At 35.3% G+C, this 18,370-nt stretch overlaps 1 protein-coding gene across 4 annotated transcripts in view; it reads right to left on the bottom strand.

Moving 5' to 3' along the window:
- Positions 1-18,370, bottom strand: part of ADGRV1 (adhesion G protein-coupled receptor V1) — a 583,497-nt gene that overhangs the window by 556,464 nt on the left and 8,663 nt on the right. Inside the window, exon 1 of one of the 4 annotated variants that reach the window (XM_074383775.1) lies at positions 2,559-2,726. The exons of the other annotated variants lie outside the window; for them this stretch is intronic. The gene's annotated coding sequence lies outside the window, so the exon portion shown is untranslated. Of the gene's footprint in view, positions 1-2,558; positions 2,727-18,370 lie in introns of those variants that run through there. 4 annotated transcript variants of the gene reach the window in all.

The raw sequence follows: 18,370 nt of genomic DNA on the forward strand, positions 1-18,370 counted from the left end.
CTCTTCTACCTTAAACCTAATCATATTCCAAATTACTAATTTATACGTTTTTATTTTAAGAAGAAATCATATTACACAGATGTACAAACACTTGTTTTTTTGGTGGGGGTGGATTATAAAAATGTTCATCAATTTTATTGTAATGTTTTCACAGATGTATATATCTGTAATAGTGAACCAAATTGTACAATTTAAATATGTGAAGTTAATTTTAGTTCAATTATATATCAATAAGGTTAGGTAAAAAAACACAAAACTGTTAGTATCCTTGGAATATAAAAGAATTTGCTAATTTGATAAAAAGTTTATAGCCAAAAAATTCCTACCAAGATCATAGTTAATGATAAATTCTTTTTTTGGCCTTGAATACTGCATATTTTTGTATTTCAATGGATTTTGGAAGAACAGGAGGTATTTGGTTACATGAGTAAGTTCTTTGATGGGATTTCTAAGATTTTGATACACCCATCAACCAAGCAGTGATCACTGGACCCAATGTGTAGTCTTTCATCCCTCACTCTCCCTCATCCCTTTCCCCTAAGTCCCAAAAATCCACTGTGTCATTCTTATGCCTTTGTGTCCTCACAGCTTAGCTCCCAATTATGAATGAGAACATACAATGTTTACTTTTCCATTCCTGAGTTACTTCTCTTAGAATAGTGGTATCCAGTTCCATCCAGGTTGCTGCAAATGCCGTTATTTCATTCCTTGTTATGGCTAAGTGGTACTCCATGGACCATATATATTACATTTTCTTTATCCACTCATTGATTGATGGGCATTTGGACTGGTTCCACATTTTTGCAATTGCAAATTCTATTGCTATAAACATGCACGTGCAAGTATCTATTTTGTATAATGACTTCTTTTACTCTGGGTAGATACCCAAGAGTGAGACTGCTGGATCAAATGGCAAATCTACTTTTAGTTTTTTAAGGAATCTCCAGACTGTTTTTCATAGTTCAAACATCTGTTTTGAATCCACACCACCTAAGTTACATCCTGAATCAGTCCTTATCATCTTTGCTAGCTTGGCAAGGGGCTTAGCATCTCTAAATCTCAATTGTGTCTCTAAACCTGTTTTCCCATCTGAAAATGTAAAATTAAATCATCCACCTTAAAGAGGGGTTGTGAGGATTCACTGAAATAATGTATGTAATAGACTTACCACATGTCTAACTTACGTTAACCATTAAATACCTTGTGTCTTTCTTATAAACTCACCCAATTTACATGAACAAAACCATAGCTACTAAAATCATGTTTCAACAAGTGGGACTTCAGGTACAAACTATTTTTAGCTACTAAAACAATTTTTAAATGTCTAGGATTAGTTGACTTTTTCAATCATTTACAATTCATTTGTGGTCAGTTAAGCATTGTGCCACTAACAATTATGCCTTTCCTTTAGCAAACCTCTAGTTATTTTAGCTCTTTATACTGGTTTGCTTAACCCCTCTACAATTTTAAGTGAACAATTATTTTGTCATTATTACAGTAACTATTTTATCTAACCAGTAGATAATCTTTACGTAAACCCATAATTTTGGAAGCGATATATCAGGAAAATACGAAGCCATTAAAATATGTATATACATATATATATATATATTTCTGAGACAGAGTCTCACTGTGTTGCCCAGGCTTGAGTGCAGTGGTGTGATCTCACCTCACTGCAACCTCTGCATCCCAGGTTCGAGCAATTCTCATGTGTCAGCCTCCCAAGTAGCTGGGATTACAAGCATGGCCTGTAATCACACCTGACTAATTTTTTGTATTTTTAGAGACAGGGTTTCTCTATGTTGTTCAGGCTGGTCTCAAACTCCTGGCCTCAAGTGATCCACTCACCTTGACCTCCCAAAGTGCTGGGATTACAGGCATGAGCCACCATGCTTAGCTTCATTAAAAATATTTTATGACAAAGGATAAATGATTGAGGTGATGGACACCCCGTTTACCCTGATGTGATTATTACACATTGCATGCTGAATCAAAATATTTCATGTAACCCATAAATATATATACCTGCTATGTAACCACAAAAATTAAAAACTTTTTAAAAAATTATGAAAACTGTAGACATAGGAAAGTGTTCAAGGGTAACAAGTAGGATAAATACAATATTACACTATGATAGAATTGTTATTTAAAAATACACATACAAGTGCCATTTTTCCAGTAATAGTGTTTAAATGAATACATATTATAAAACATTAGAATAAAAGTACATTATTATACTTTCAAACTGGATGAGGCCACTCGTAATAGATTACAGGTGGCTGCAAATTCTTTCGTGCTCCTCAGTTTGAGAATGGAGTCTAAGTCCTCTTCCCTTGAATCTGGGCTTAGGGGACTTGCTTAACCAAAAGAATGGAGTAGAAATGTGATATTCTTGGTCTTCGAAAGCTAAGTCATTAAGATGTTTTGAAGTTTCTTCCCAGTCCTCTTGGAATGGCTGCCCCAGAGGAAGACACCACAGTATAAGGAATCTGACTACCTGCCATGTTTCAGGAAGCCTAAGCTAGCCACATGAAATGGCTATATGGAAAGAAACATACCTAGTTAGCCTCCAGCTGTCCATACGTGTCATGTCCAGACATGAAATCACAAGTCAGACATCAGACACACGAATGATTAAGCAGTTAGATGACATCAGCCTCAGCCATTATCAAGCTGCAACTCTATGATGCACCCCAAGGAAGAAGAGCCCAGCTAAGTCCTTCAAACCCTAGACCTGTGAGAGATCATCATAAATTAAGTTAAGCCACTAAGTTTTGACATGGCTTATTACATAGCAATAGATAATGAAACATGTTTCTGATCCTGCTGTTTTAATATGCATTAATTCCTCAAATGAAATACAACATAATGTGTCATTTTAATTCTTATTATATAATTGTTTAAAATAATAAGGGAAGTCATATCATAAAATAACAGTACATTTTAAGTTTTATGATGCAGCATGTTAATCTAAAATGGAATATTTTACATTAAAATAGAATAAACACACAAATATGTTTATGTACACAAGCGAATATATCCATAGAAAAGTATGGGAAGAACAGCGGACAATCTTAGGTACAGAGGTTTTCAGTAATTTTGGTGTTTCTTTGTGCTTTTCTGTTTTCTATAGTTTCTGCATTGAATATATTTTACTTTTGGTCATTTCTGATGCTGTTTTTGAAAAGCAAAATACCAGAAATTAGGACTCTGAACCAAAACCTTAAAACTACGATCATTTAACACCCCTAATCTAGCACTTTAATTGTGAGTATAAACACCCAGGGCTTAATTATGACCTTGTAGTTAGAATTAATGTGTTCTCCACCCATAAGCAAACAGGGAACTTCTTAACATGTTTCATACATGTCGAATGCTTTCATAAAATGAAAAGGGCAAAAATATCATTTAATCAAAACAAGATTATAGACATTGAAACAAATATCAAACCATCTATTGTACTTTTTCCTAGCTGTTTTTCTCGTTATCTTCCATTCCTCACTTTCTTTTTCAGCCACAATATATTGCTTGAGGAGAGAAGCCAGTTTCCTTTCACATACATTAGTTCACATCCTTCTATAAAATCCTTTGTACCTAAAACTTACCTTTGAAGAAAATTCACAAGTGAAAAGGAAGCCATTAACAGAATTCATTGAGTGCATCAACTATGATATCTTTCATCTCTTGACTTGCATAAGGAACTCTGGTGTCATAAACTGAAATACGGGTAGTCTTTTTCTAATAATGCAATGACTCCTCAGACTTGCTTCTTTTATTATTTTGCCTTTGATCAATGTGTCCAGCATACAGACCACTTTGAAGTTATACCACCCACTCTGCCCTCACTTTCTATCATAATTGTCTTTTCCCTCAATCATAAAATTTACGCTAATCAATTGGCTTTAAAAAAAAAAGATATCTTTATTTTTCTCTTTGTACTTCTTACACTTACAACTTATGAAAGACAATGCTTTTTAGCTTCTTATTACTTCAACTTAAAATTTTAGTTTGATCCTCTTTTAATTCCTGACTTCCACCTAAGCTGCACAATCAGCTGAAAATTCTGGGGTTATAAGGAGGTAGTTAGGCTCCGAGTTCAAGTTTTCCATGAATTGGTTTACTTAAACTTCTCACTTGGATTCACTTTCCCATTATCAGAATTGTCCCCTCCCTAAATATCCCCTGCTTCTCTAACTTCAGCTACTTCTTACGACTCCTTAGATCCTCATTTGTCGTTTAGAACATATGGAAGGATAGCAATACAAAAAGTTACTGGAAGGGCACATGGTCAGTTCCTCCTTCTTGAATCACATTTTCATGTGGCTTCCTGACACCATACTCCTTGGGTTTCGGTTTCCCTTCTTACCTCACTAGAAGCCCCTCCACCTCCTTTGCTGAACTCTTGTCTTCTTTCTGACTTCTATGTGATGGGATGTATCAGTCTCAGGCCCAAACCACTTCATCCACATTCAGTCTCACTCTGGTCTCATTCACTCACCTGTAATTTTAAACACTGTCTCCCAAATTTTCATCTCCAGCCTAACATCTCCCCTAAATTCCAAACTCATTATCTCCATCAGACTATTTGGCATCTCCAGATGAAGATTTTTTAAATCTAATTTTATTTTCTAAATTTATAACACATTTATACGAATCCAAAGTTAAACCTATATAAGAAAATATATTCAGAGAATGCTCACTTCCATTTACCTATTCCTTTCCTCCCTCTATAGATAACCATTTCTACTAGATTTTGATTTAAGTCACCATCATTCCTTTTATAAATAAAAGCATATATACTAGCAAATAACTGAAATAAAGCAACTGAATATAAAGTAGAGATAATAGGACACAGACAAATTATTTTTAGTGGCTATAGAATATATATTTTCACTGTCTATACCTAGTAGAATAAATTCTAAGGACAAATACAGCTGTAAAGAAAGCTTATATTTCACAAGCATTCTCAATGATATTATCAGTATAATTATGTGAAATTAAATTTTATGCTGTAGAAAATACATTCTCAAACAATATTTTAAAGATTATAGGATATGTATTTTGAAACTATATATTTTGTAGGATAGAGCAAATAATAATTACTTAAGAGAAAACAGGCTGGGCACAGTGGCTCAAGTCTGTAATCCCTGCACTCTGGAAGGCTGAGGCGGAAGGATCACTTGAGGTCAAGAGTTTTAAGTCCAGCCTGGCCAACATGGTGAAACCTCATCTCTACTAAAAATACAAAAAATTAGCTGGGCATGGTAATGCATGCCTAGAGTACCAGCTTCTCAGGAAGCTGATGCAGGAGAACAGCTTGAACCTAGGAGGCAGAAGATGGCATCACTGCACTCCAGCCTGGATGGCAGGGTAAGACTCCATCTCAAGAAGAAAAAAAAAAAAAATCATATAAAGTTTCTGCAAGGTTAAACTTAAACTGGAAATACCAGTATCACTTCATGACTTTTTTTCTTTGCAAAAATACGTATTTCCTGGCTCTATCCACTAAAAAGGCTTCCAAGTGATAACAACTCAGTAACAGTAAGGATCATAAGGGCCTGAACTTCTGCCTCTAACCATCATTCCCCACTTCAAGGAAGCAGGACTCCTTAGATGAATGACTGGTATATGGGGAAGGAAATATGCAAAAGAAACCTGAACATCTTGAGCAAGGAAACTATCTACGAGTAACAGGATCATGTTACAAGAGAAACATGAAAGGGTTTCCACTGGCTAAAGATTAAAAATTTTTGGTATCTAAAGGGATAATGAATGTAATTTTTTGAAATACATTGAATATATAAATCCATATGTTCATAGGATGAAAAGAAAGATGGAAAGAAAATTAGTTCAATGGCTACCACTGACGGTAACTAGGGCACAAACTACTTACTCTGAAATTAACATTTAAAGAATTAAATATTTAACCAGTGTATCCTAGATAAACTCCTTTTCCAGGTAACCAAATAGCCTAGTTGCTAAGAAAAAAGTTTTTCCTTGCAGAAAAATTCCATCCAATGAGGCAAGAATGATAGAGGTAGAAAAGTACCTTTTGGTAACTCCTACTAAAATAATTAAGAAAGTCAGCATGCACCGATGAAACACTTAGATTAAAAGATAATGGGAAAGTTAACAAAAAGGGATTGCACTGTCACTAATGACCTGAACCCACTGCTGAATCCCAATGTCACTGAAGTGGACAAAGCCAGACACGGTGTGTCTCCTGATGTAATGCAAAATGAAATTCACAGCACCACACCTACGTAGCATTCTTGCCCAAAAAGTGGAACCTGAATCTAATTGGGGCTTTAGAGCTAACTTTCCAGTTTACAGGAAAAATGGGGGCTAAAGAAACATGTGAAATAATCCAAAAAAGAGAACCAACAAATTCAGAACATGGACATCCCATGGGACAAACGGCCACATTTCTTCAACAAATCACTGTTGGCTGGTGGGTAGGAGATGCAAAAAGACTACTGTCAGATAGAATTTCTACAACATAATTATATTCTAGTTAGAAGAAGTCAACTATAAAGAGGCATTTTCAAGACAATCAAGGAAATTTGAAGGTGGACTTATTATTGAACAATACCATGGAATTATTGTTAATTTTGTTAGGTAGGATAAAAGCACTGTAGTTATGTAGGAAAATATCCACAGATTTTATAGCTGCACTCTCTAATATGTAGAGATACATGAAACAAGTACGGCAAGATCTTATAATTGCTAATTCCAAGTCGGGAGTGAAAAAGGGCTCATTTTACTATTCTCTCTACTTTTGTGCATGTAGAAAAGCTTTCATAATAAAAATATTTAATGGCAAACTCCACAAAACAATCAAAGCTCTAACTTAAATTTAACATTAACTCTTCTTCTGCCCCAACTAGGGACTGCTGCAAGCTGGTGGCTTACAGCTGGAGAAAAAGTTATTGCCCATCTTCTCTTTTTGCCTGTCTATAGTTTTTTTCCTCCTTCAGCTGGCCAACCGGTGTCCCATCTCCACTAGGGGAACAGCAAAGTGAGGGTTGAGTGAGGTCAGAACTGAGAAGAGGTTGGAAAGGTTCTTACTTGACTAGACTGCTATAAGATGGCTTTGTTCTCTAGGTCCTTGGCTGAATCACTCTAGTGGAATTTAAGTCTCCACAGAGGTCTCACCGCAGGGCCCATCAACTTCAATCCTAACATGCAGGGATTGCTTCCCTTTCAGTTGACAAATCTGACAGCATGCCCACAGCAATGTACTCCTGGGCTTCCCTTTTCCTGACAGGCTGCCTTCTGGGCAGGATCCCTTTAAGATGACCTCAGACTAACGTCTTTATCAGGGGTTTCACAGCCAGCCCTGGGGTTCACTTCCATTTGCCCTGCTGTGGGAGGTGATACGGTTCAACCCAGACTCCGACCTCCATCCTACTACCATAGGCCACCTTAGCTCCCTCAGAAATTGATCAGGACTTTTGTCATCATTGTCTTGAAGCAGAAATCACACTCTCCAAGGGGTTTTGTTGAAGCACTTCTCACCATACTTAAGGTGATGCACCGACACACATTGAGGGGCAGAGACAGGGGATGCTCACAGCACTCCCACAGTTCTCCCAATATAAATTCTTCTCAGAAAATCCTCTCATATTTTACTCTTGAATTTTTCATATTCAATGTCAGTGAGAGAATTCAAACGTTATATAATTGGTTTGTTATATTCTTTGAAATTTTGTGTTTGAATAATTTTTCACAACTCATTTTGACATCTATCTGTTGGTACTTCATTTGAAAATTCCAGTGTAAAATAAAAGTATGAATATATCATCATCAGGAGGTCAAAATGCCTTTTTCCTTTTTTAAAATAACCCAGAAACCATATCCTCTGTCAAATGGGTACACTTCAACAAAGTAGTCCATAATAACTAACTTGCTTATTATTATTTTAATTAACAGCTATAGTAGTGTGGTAGTTTTAAAATATGGAGCCACGATTTTTTCACACTTCTTCATTGAAAGGTGGGCTATTTGTCCCCACTTCTTAAATCTAGGTTCTATGAGCACTTGACCAACTAAATATAGTAGAACTTAATACTGTATTTGCTTCTAGCAAAGACAGGCTAGCTTTCAGGCCCAAGTCTTTAAAAACCGGCAGCATCCACTTCTGGTCTCTTGCACCACTTGCTCAACGACTGCTCATGATACCTAGTCACCCCACAGAGAGACTCACATGGAGAGGAACTAAGAGCCTGCATCAATTTGCCAGCCATCTCAAGGGAGACATCTTGGAAAATGATACTCCAGCCCCAGGTGGGATGCCCCAGGAACCTTGTATACAGCAGAGACAAGTTGCCCCCACCAAGCTCTACCCAAATTACAGATTCATGAGCAAAATAAGTAGTTAAGTCATTAATTTTTAGAGCAGTTGGTTATGCCTAAAGCACACACGTATAATTTGGGACTCCTCTTCAAGCAGAAAAGTAAGAAAGCAAAATTATTAGGGGCTGAAACTTGAGCTTTAGCAGCTTCAAGGTAAACTTAAATCCCCTTCAGGCTTCTAGAAGAAGAAAAAGGAGCTAAGAAAAAAAAAGGTAACATTTAGGCAGCCAAATCATTAATAATCTAAATTTTATGTGTCACAGTATTAGCTAATACTGGCTAACTTTACCAAGTGCTACATGCTGTTCAATGTCCAGGTCTTATACTCTTAACAAAATTCTAAATACACATTTTCTATCAACCAAGAAATCTTACTTATAGTCACATTAGGAAAGATCATTTTCAAAGTCACTATATCTATCTATCACATTAAACAAAGAAATCTTACTAATAGTCACTAATAGGAAAGATCATTTTCAAAGTCACTAAATCTATACCATCTATCACATTAAAAATACCATTAAATGAAAAGTGCACATTTTACTGTCTTCTCACCATAATCAAACTCAGTCTCTTAGGGGCAGCATAGTTTGCTATTTTTAACACTAATGAGTTGAAAAGCACTTATACCTAGTGATTAACTATGTAATAAGAATGGTCATATTATATACAATTTTAAACCCACAGTGATTTACCACTTACAAGGTAATTAGTTGTAGGCCCAGATGTTATTTGTGGGTATCATGACACTTCAATAGAACAACAGTAATGAAAACATTCAAGTATAGGGCCCTAATTATATGCTTACATTCATCTCCTGTGCTGAAAGAAGTATGCCAAGGGAGGAAGGGAAGGGTTTTTAGTAGCTAGAAAAGTAGGGATGGAATTCCCAAATGTATGGTGCCATGAAATCATTAGGATGCTAAAATATCACTAGAAATCATTATAAAACAGATTTTGAGGCTGTAATAAAATGTGAAAGCAGAAATCACCAGCTCAATGTTTTTTTCAAACTCATGTTAGAATACTCCAATAAAAAAAGAATTAATGACCAATACCCAATATATGTCACCCAGGAATATTATTGAGAAATAAAAAATGAGATGAAGCAAAATCCCTTGGAAGCTACAACAGTTCAGGAAAGTCTATTAATCACATAATATACTAAGGTCTCAACTACTACGTATGCTACTGACCTACATAAGCTACAGCATTCTAGTCACCTGAAAACATGAACAATTTCCAAAGTTTCCTGACTTTACTATTAAATACTGTGCAAAACTGCCACACGATGATCAAATTGCTTTACAATAATACTCAAAGATTGTTTCCAATTATTTACACTTTTGGTAGCAAAAGAAAAAAAATCCTAGATAAGTTTTAGAAATATATTTATTATGTTGATGTTTTCAATGTAACACTATTCAATGAAAATATCTAATACAGATGTATTTATGATTACACATTTATTTATATTAGAAAATTTAAGATAAGAAGTGAATTCATTTTAAATTAAGCCAGGCATGGTGGATTGAATCTGTGATCTCAGCTACTTGGGAAGCTGAAGCAGGAGGATCAGTTGAAGACAGGTTTGAGACCAGTCTGGGCAACATAGAAAGACCCTGTATTAAAAAAAAAAAATTCATATTGTTTTTGTTTTTGATTAGCTGGGCATGGCGGTGCACACCTATAGTCCCATCTAGTTGGAAGAATGAGGCAGGAGAATCTCTTGAATCCAGGAGCTCAAGGCTGCAGTGAGCTATGTTGACACTACTATACTCCAGCCTGGGTGAGAGAGTGAGATCCCATCTCTAAAAAAAATTCTCAAAGTAAAAGAGTGGAGTAAGATTTACCAATAACAGAAAATAAAAAAGAGCAGGAGTCACCATTCTTATATCAAATAAAACAGACTTTAAACCAATAAAAGTTAAGAAGGACAATGAAAGGCATTACATAACGATAAAGGATACAATCTGACAAGAAGCTTTAGTTCTCCTAAATATATACACACCCAACCCTGGTGCACCCAGATTTAAAAAACAAATTCTTCTTAGTCTAAGAAAATACTTCAGACAACTACACTAAAATAGTGGGAGACTTCAACTTTCCACTGACAGTGTTAGACAGATCATTGAGGCAAAAAACTAACAAAGAAACTATGGAATTAAACTTAACATCTAAGCAATTAGAACTAACAAACATCTACAGAACACTCCACCCAACAACCACAGAATATACATTCTTCTCATCTGCACACAGAATGTATTCTAAAATCAACCACTTGCTTGGTCAGAAAGCAAGCCTCAATAAATAAAAAACAACTGAAATCATATGCCAAATAACACTTTTGTACCACAGTGCAATAAAAATGGAAAGCAATACCAAGAAAATCTCTCCATATTATGTAATACATGGAAAGTAAACAACTTACTCCTGAATAACTCCTGAGTGAACACTGAAATTAAGGCATAAATGTAAAAATTATTTGAAATTAATGAAAAGAAGGACACAACTTACCAAAATTTCTGGGATCAGCCAAAGCAGTGTTAAGAGGGAAGTTAATGGACTTAAAAACACCTTAATAAATCAGTTAGAAAGGTCTCAAATCAACAATATAACTTTGCACCTAAAGGAACTAGGAAAAAAAGAAGAAACAAATCCCAAAGCTATCCAAAGAAAAGAAATAACTAAAAGTAAAGAAATTAACAAAATTGAGATGTGAAAATTTATACAGACAATTAATGAAACAAAAAATTGGATCTTGGAAAATAAATAAATAAAACTGATAGACCCCTGGTTAGATAAAGAAACAAGAGAAGATCCAAATAAGCACAATCTGAAATAACAAGTTATATTTTTTACAACTGATCCCACAGAGAAAATCGTCAGAGATTGCTATGAACAATTCTGTGCACTCAAATTAGAAAATCTAGAGGAAAGGGATACATTCCTGCAAGCACAAAATCTCCCAAGATTGAATCATAATGAGAATGAAACCCTAAAAAGACCAATATCAAATTCTGAAATTAAATGAGTGAAAAGAACCTATCAACTAAAACATGCCCGGGACCATATGGATTCACAGCTAAACTCTACCAGATGTACAAAGAACTGATATAAATTCCACTAAAAAGATTCCCAAAAATCTACACGAATGGTCTCCTCCCTAACTCATTCTATGAAGCTAACATCAACCTGATATGCTTCTATATCTAGAAAATCCTAGACTCCATGAAAAGGCTCCTAGAATTAATAAACAATTTTAGTAAACTTTTACAACACAAAATCAATGTACAAAAATCAGTAGCATTTCTACATACAAAGTTCAGGATGAAAGCTAAATCAAGAACATAATCCCATTTACAATAGCCACAAAGAAAATGAAATACCTAGGAATACAGCTAACCAAGGAAGTGAAAAATCTCTACAAGGAGAGCTACAAAACATTACTGAAAGAAATCAGATGACACAAATGAAAAAACATTCCATGCTCATAGATTGGAAGAATCAATATCATAAGAATGTCCATAGTGACCAAAGCAACTTACAAATTCAATGCTATTCCTATCAAACTACCAATATTATTCTTCATAGAATTAAAAGAAAAAAAAACTCTGAAATTAACATGGAACCAAAAAAGAGCCTGAATGGTCAAAGCAATCTCAAGCAAAAAGAGCAATGCTGGAGGTGTCACATTACCAGACATCAAACTAAACTATAAAGCCACAGTAGCCAAAACAACTTGGTACTGGTAAAAAAGTAGAACTACAGACCAATGGAACAAAATAGAAAACAGAATAGAAATAAAGCTGCATATCCACAACCATCTGATCTTTGACAAGGCCAACAAAAACAAGCAACGGGGAAAAGGCTCCCTGTTCAATAAATGGTGTTGGGATAAATGTGCACTCATGCTCACACGTACATGTGCACAGACACATGAATTTACCATATCTGAAAAATTATGTTTTAGTAAATGGGACTTATTTTTTACTTAAATCCCAGTTCCCAATCAAGTGATTTAAAAAAAAAAATTTACAACTTCAGTAATTTGTCTCAGAAGGAAACAATAATTTATTTCTCATTATGGCAGTTCATCCAACATACAGTCATAGACTGCAATAATGATGTTTCAGTCAGTAATGGACCACATATATGATGGTGGGCCATAAGATTATAACAATGTATTTTTACCATACCTTTTCTAGGTTTAGGTATGTTTAGATACACGAGTTGTTACCTTGGTGTATTAATTACCTACGGTATTCAACACAGTAGAATGCTGCAAAGGTTTTTAGCCTAGGAGCAACAGGATATACATAAAGCCTAGCTGTGTGGTTGGTTATATCATCTAAAGGTGTGTATAAGTACACTCTCTTATGTTTGCATGATGACAAAATCACCTAACACCACATTTCTCAGAAGATATCCTCATCATTAAGCAAGGCATTACTGTAATTTAGATAAGTCTCCACCAAAAAGACAGAAGCCATCAGGGAATGGATTCAGTGGTCATCAGATAATATCACATTTCTGATCATAGCAATATCCTGGATAGCTCAATCATTATGCTGGCCAATACCATACTTCCTTTCTTAAGAAAACCTACTGATTTTCTTAAGAAAGGAAGTATGGTATTGGCCAGCATAATGACTGAGAAGAAAACTGTGAATTGGGAAACATTACTTTGTTTCCTCACAATTTGATGGCCTTAAATGTCTTACTTAATTAGCAGATCCATACCAGGAGAGATCTAAGTGAAACCTTCAAGCCATCTGTGATACATTTGCCCCATAACGTCAACCTGAGTTTAACAAGATACAAGAAGAAAGGGGACAGATTCCTTTTAAATGACACTGGTCTGTTTTATCCATCCTTTCTGGCAGGTGAGGAAGGGCATGAATACATTTTCTGATGCATCCTTCCTCCTATCCAGTCCATTCTAATTCCACTTTCCCCCAATTACTTTATTTTCTCCTCTCTCACAGTACAGGAGACCCTTCTCTTTTCCAAGGTTCGTCCCAAAATACACATCCTATAGTCTCAATTTTTTTTTCCTTTGAAAATTGTTCCCTCTTTTTTCTCTACATCCAGCACAGCAGCCCACATATATATGGTGAATGAATGGATGACTGGATGGATGACATATTCTTCAGAAGAACTTTATTTTATAGACATCAAACCTGCTTAAACACTGATGTCATGCAAAATGTCACCAAGTACTTCTGACACCTTCTTTAAATGCCTCCTTTATCCTTCATTTAACATTGTTTTGCTGCTACCCAAAACAAGAGCATATCAACATACATCCATGATTATTGCCTTTATGAATTTGCTCTCTTCTGCCCATTCCAATTAGCCTTTTATAGATTACAAGAGAACAGTCTTCAAAAGACTATTTTTATATCAATCTGTTTTTCAGAAACTGACAGTGATTCCATAATGCCTAACAAGAGATAGAGGGAAGCCCTAATGCTTGCTCTGAAAATCCAAACCAGTGCAAATGTCAGGGTTTGTCCTCTGCTCCATAAAAATAATGAGAAAACTAGCAAAAATTGTCAGAATCAATGCATGCAGAACTTTGGAAATTAACTAAGGGATTGCAGGATTCCAAGGAGCATTTATTAAAGAAAAACTGCTGCATCTCCAGGAAATCAGTTAACTTTATTATATTTAAATTTGACCTATTCCCACAGAACTCTCCCAGCCTCCAAAGTCACCTTAAAAACTAACAGCCTGCTATCATAGTTAAAACCAGCAGCCTGGCAGCCACTGAAGGGAACAGAATGGGGTAGGAAAGCCATCAAAGCTCAATGCACAGAGTTATCATTGTTTGATCTATCTAGTGGTTTGTTAGAAGACTTCACTCACCACAGTATCTTTACTTGACCTGATTCAAAATTTGCCCAGTGTATAAAAGGCTTTTCCTTAGAGGCACTTGTCAAAAATCTTTATAGGCAATTATTTAACAACAGCTGGGACAAACAATAAGCCAACTAAAAGCTTAAAAGGAAAGACTGAGCAATGAGAAGTTTACTGCAACTTTTAAAATCCTCTGACATATTCCTAGAATCTAGAAGATGACACACAAGTATAAGGCTGTGCACATGTTCATGAAAAACCTGTAAAAGCCCCACATTCTCACCCCTGGCTGACTTTGAGGCTGTGTGCAAAGAGGAAGTGAAGGTTAGGCAGAGCTGAAAACTTTCTGGGTGAATGCTAAAGGTATGCTTCAACGTGCACATGAAGGTCCCAAGCAAAAACTGGGAGACTTACTGTTTCCTAGGATTTAAGAAAATCTCTGTACAATCGTTAGCTGACCATTAAGTTTACCAAGCAGAGTGGTCATACACACTTTATTATGTGTGCAATGGCCACACATACGAGTACATACTTTTAAAAGACTTCAGAAAGTTCACTAAATGAACAACAACAAAAGCAGCAACAAAAACCCTAGGAAAGAGAGAATATGAACTTCAAAGCCATACACTGTATTATTTTAAAGGCCCAGTTTCTTAGAAAAGAAAGTACCAAACATGAACAGAAACAAGAAAATACAAACAATACACAGGAAAAAAGTAATCAATAAAAATTGTTCCTGGAGAACACACCAGGCGTTAGACTTACTAGACAAAGACTTTATATCAATTGTTTTAAACATGTTCAAAGAACTAAGGGAAATCAAACAGTAAAAAGTATAAAAATGATTTCTTATCAAATAAATAATATGAAAAAGCTATTTGTTTAAAAAAAATCTGGAGTTGAGAAGTAAAATAACTACATTGAGAAATTCATTAGAGGGGCTCAACAGCTGATTTGAGCAGGCAGAAAAGTGAATCAGTGAATGTGAAGATAACTGAAATTATCCAGGATGAGGAACAAAAAGACAAAATAAGGAAGCAAAATCAGCAGATCCTCAGAGTCCTACAGGACACCATCAAATATACCAACATAGGCATAATGGAAGTTCCAGAAGAAGAGACTAACAGAAATGAGTTAAAGTAATATGGCTGAAGAAATAATGGCTGAAGGCTTCCCAAATTTGATTTTAAAACATCAATATACATATCTAAGAAGCTCAGTAAACTCTAAGATAAACACAAGAAGATCCACATATAACAAAACAAAACACAAGAAGAGCCACATATAACAAAAAACAAAGAATCATGAAAGAAGAGGGAAGAAAATTATCACATAAAAGTGATATCCTGACTAATATCTGATTTTTCCTCAGCCTAGGAGGCTAAAATGCAGTGACATTCAAAATGCTGAAAGACAATCAGCCAAGAATACTATATACAACAAAATTATAATTCAAAAATAAAGAAGAAATTAAGACATTCCCAGATAAACAAAAAGTGAGAGACCACGTGGCTACCAACTTTGCTTTCCAGAAATAATAAAAGGACTTTTTTTGGGTGAAATGAAAGAACACTAGAGAGTAACTTGAATCCACAGAAAAAAATGTAAAGCACCAGAAAATGTCACATGATAGATAAATATAAAAGATGGCATAAATGTACTTCTGTTATAACTACTTTTAGCATCTCTGATTTAAAAGAGATGTAAAACTGTATTAAGTCTAGTTAGTTTATAGTATTTTTTAAACTCTTGTTCAACTACATAAAGCAACAATAATAGATCTGTGCTAAAGAAAATACACTGTATACAAATGTAATTTGTATAACAATAACAGCACAAAATAGGAGCAGAAATGACACTATTAGGAGCAAAATTATTGCATACAATTGAAATTAAGTTGTTATTAATCTGAGCTAGATTATTATAGGTTAGGATATTAAATGTAATCCCCAGAGTAACCAATAATAAAATTAATGAAAAGAGCATAATAGAAGAAACAACCATAAAATTACAATGATACATCAGAAAATATCCATGTAAAATGAAAGAAGGTAGTATAAGAGGAACAGAGAATGAAAAGGGACATAGACACAAAAAACAAATAGCAAAACGGCAGACATCAATCTTACCTTTTCAGTAATGACATTAGATATTACTGAATTAAATATTCCAATTAAAAGGCAGAAGTCATTAAAAATCAATTGGAAAAATGACCCAATTATATGCTCTTTACAAGTGGTACACTTTAAACTAAAAGTCACAAATGAGTTGAAAATAAGAATGGAAAAAATGCAAACAGAAACCAAAAGAAAGCTGAAGTGACTATATGAATTACTACCGTTTGAATGACCTCTCCAAAACTGACATTGAAATTTAATTGCCATTGTAACAGTATTGAGAAGTAGGACCTTTAAGAAGTGATTACATTATGAAGGCTTTGCCCTCTTGAATGGAATAATGCTATTAGTGGGGGTGTGTTAGTCATCACAGAATTGGCCTCCCGATAAAAGGGTAAGTTTGGCCCCATTTCCCCTCTCTGTCTCACATGCTTGCTTGCCCTCTAACTTTACATCCTGGAATAATATAGCACAAAAGCCCTTGCCAGATACCAGAGCCAAGTTCTTGGAGCTTCCAGCCTCCAAAACTGTGAGTCAAATAAATTTCTATTGCTTATAAACTACCCAATCTCTGCTATTCCAAAAACGGACTAAGACACTAATATTGGACACAATAGACAATATTAGAGGAGAAAATGTTGCTAGAGACAAAGAAGGATATTTTATATAGATAAAGGGCTCAATTTATCAGAAAGATATAACAATTTTAAACCTATAGGCACACAAAAAGACAATCCCAAAACACATGAATTTAAAACTGGCCAAATTAAGGGGAAAAACAGACAATTCGACAATTATAGTTAGTGGCTTTAGTAGTATCCCATGTTCAATAATGAATAGAACAACTAAATAAAAGATGAACAAGAGTTTAAAAAATACTATAAACTAACTAGACTTTAATACAGTTTTACAGAGCACTTCACCCCACAACAGCAGAATACATATCTTAACAAGTACACATGAAGCAGTCTCTAGAATAGATAATACATAAGGCCCTAAACCAAGTCTCAATACATTTAAAGGACTTTAATCATATAAAGTATCTACTCCAACCACAAAAGAATGAGAATAGAAATAACAGAAAAAAAGTGGAAAATACACAAACATATTGAAATTAAATAGCACACTCCTCAATGACCAAAGGATCAAAAAAGGAAGCACAATGTAAATTAGAAAATAATTTGAGATCAATGAAAATAAAATCAGAATATACCAAAACATATGGGATGCACCTAAAGCAATGCTTGGAAAAGTATTTACAGGCATAAATGCATATATTTAAAAAAAAGAAAGGTCTCAAATAAATAACCTAAACTGCCACCTTAAGAAAGTAGAGCCGGGAGCAGTGGCTCAAGCCTGTAATCCCAGCACTTTGGGAGGCCGAGGTGGGTGGATCACGAGGTCGAGAGATCGAGAGCATCCTGGTCAACATGGTGAAACCCCGTCTCTACTAAAAATACAAAAAACTAGCTGAGCGTGGTGGTGCATGCCTGTAATCCCAGCTACTTAGGAGGCTGAGGCAGGAGAATTGCCTGAGCCCAGGAGGCAGAGGTTGCGGTGAGCCGAGATCGCGCCATTGCACTCCAGCCTGGGTAACAAGAGCGAAACTCCGTCTCAAAAAAAAAAAAAGAAAGTAGAAAAAACAGGCCAACTAAATTCACATCAAGCAGAAGGAAAGAAAGAAAAAATATTTGAGTGGAAATAAATAAAATATAGAAAAGAAATACAATAGAGAAAATCAACAAAAGTAAAAGTTGGTACTTTGAAAAGATAACAAAAATGACCAGGCACAGTGGCTCATGCCTGTAATCGGGAGGTTGAGGCAGGTGGATCACCTGAGGTCAGAAATTTGAGACCAGCCTGGCCAACATGGTGAAACCCTGCCTATCCTAAAAATAAAAAAATTTGCTGGGTATGGTGGTATGCACCTGTAGTCCCAACTACTTGGGAGGCTGAGGCAGGAGAATTGCTTGAACCCAGGAGGCAGAGGTTGCAGTGAGCTAAGAACGCACCACTAGACTCTGCCTGGGTGACAG

Source organism: Saimiri boliviensis, chromosome 1 (genome assembly GCF_048565385.1).
Source record: "Saimiri boliviensis isolate mSaiBol1 chromosome 1, mSaiBol1.pri, whole genome shotgun sequence".
NCBI lineage: Eukaryota > Metazoa > Chordata > Mammalia > Primates > Cebidae > Saimiri > Saimiri boliviensis.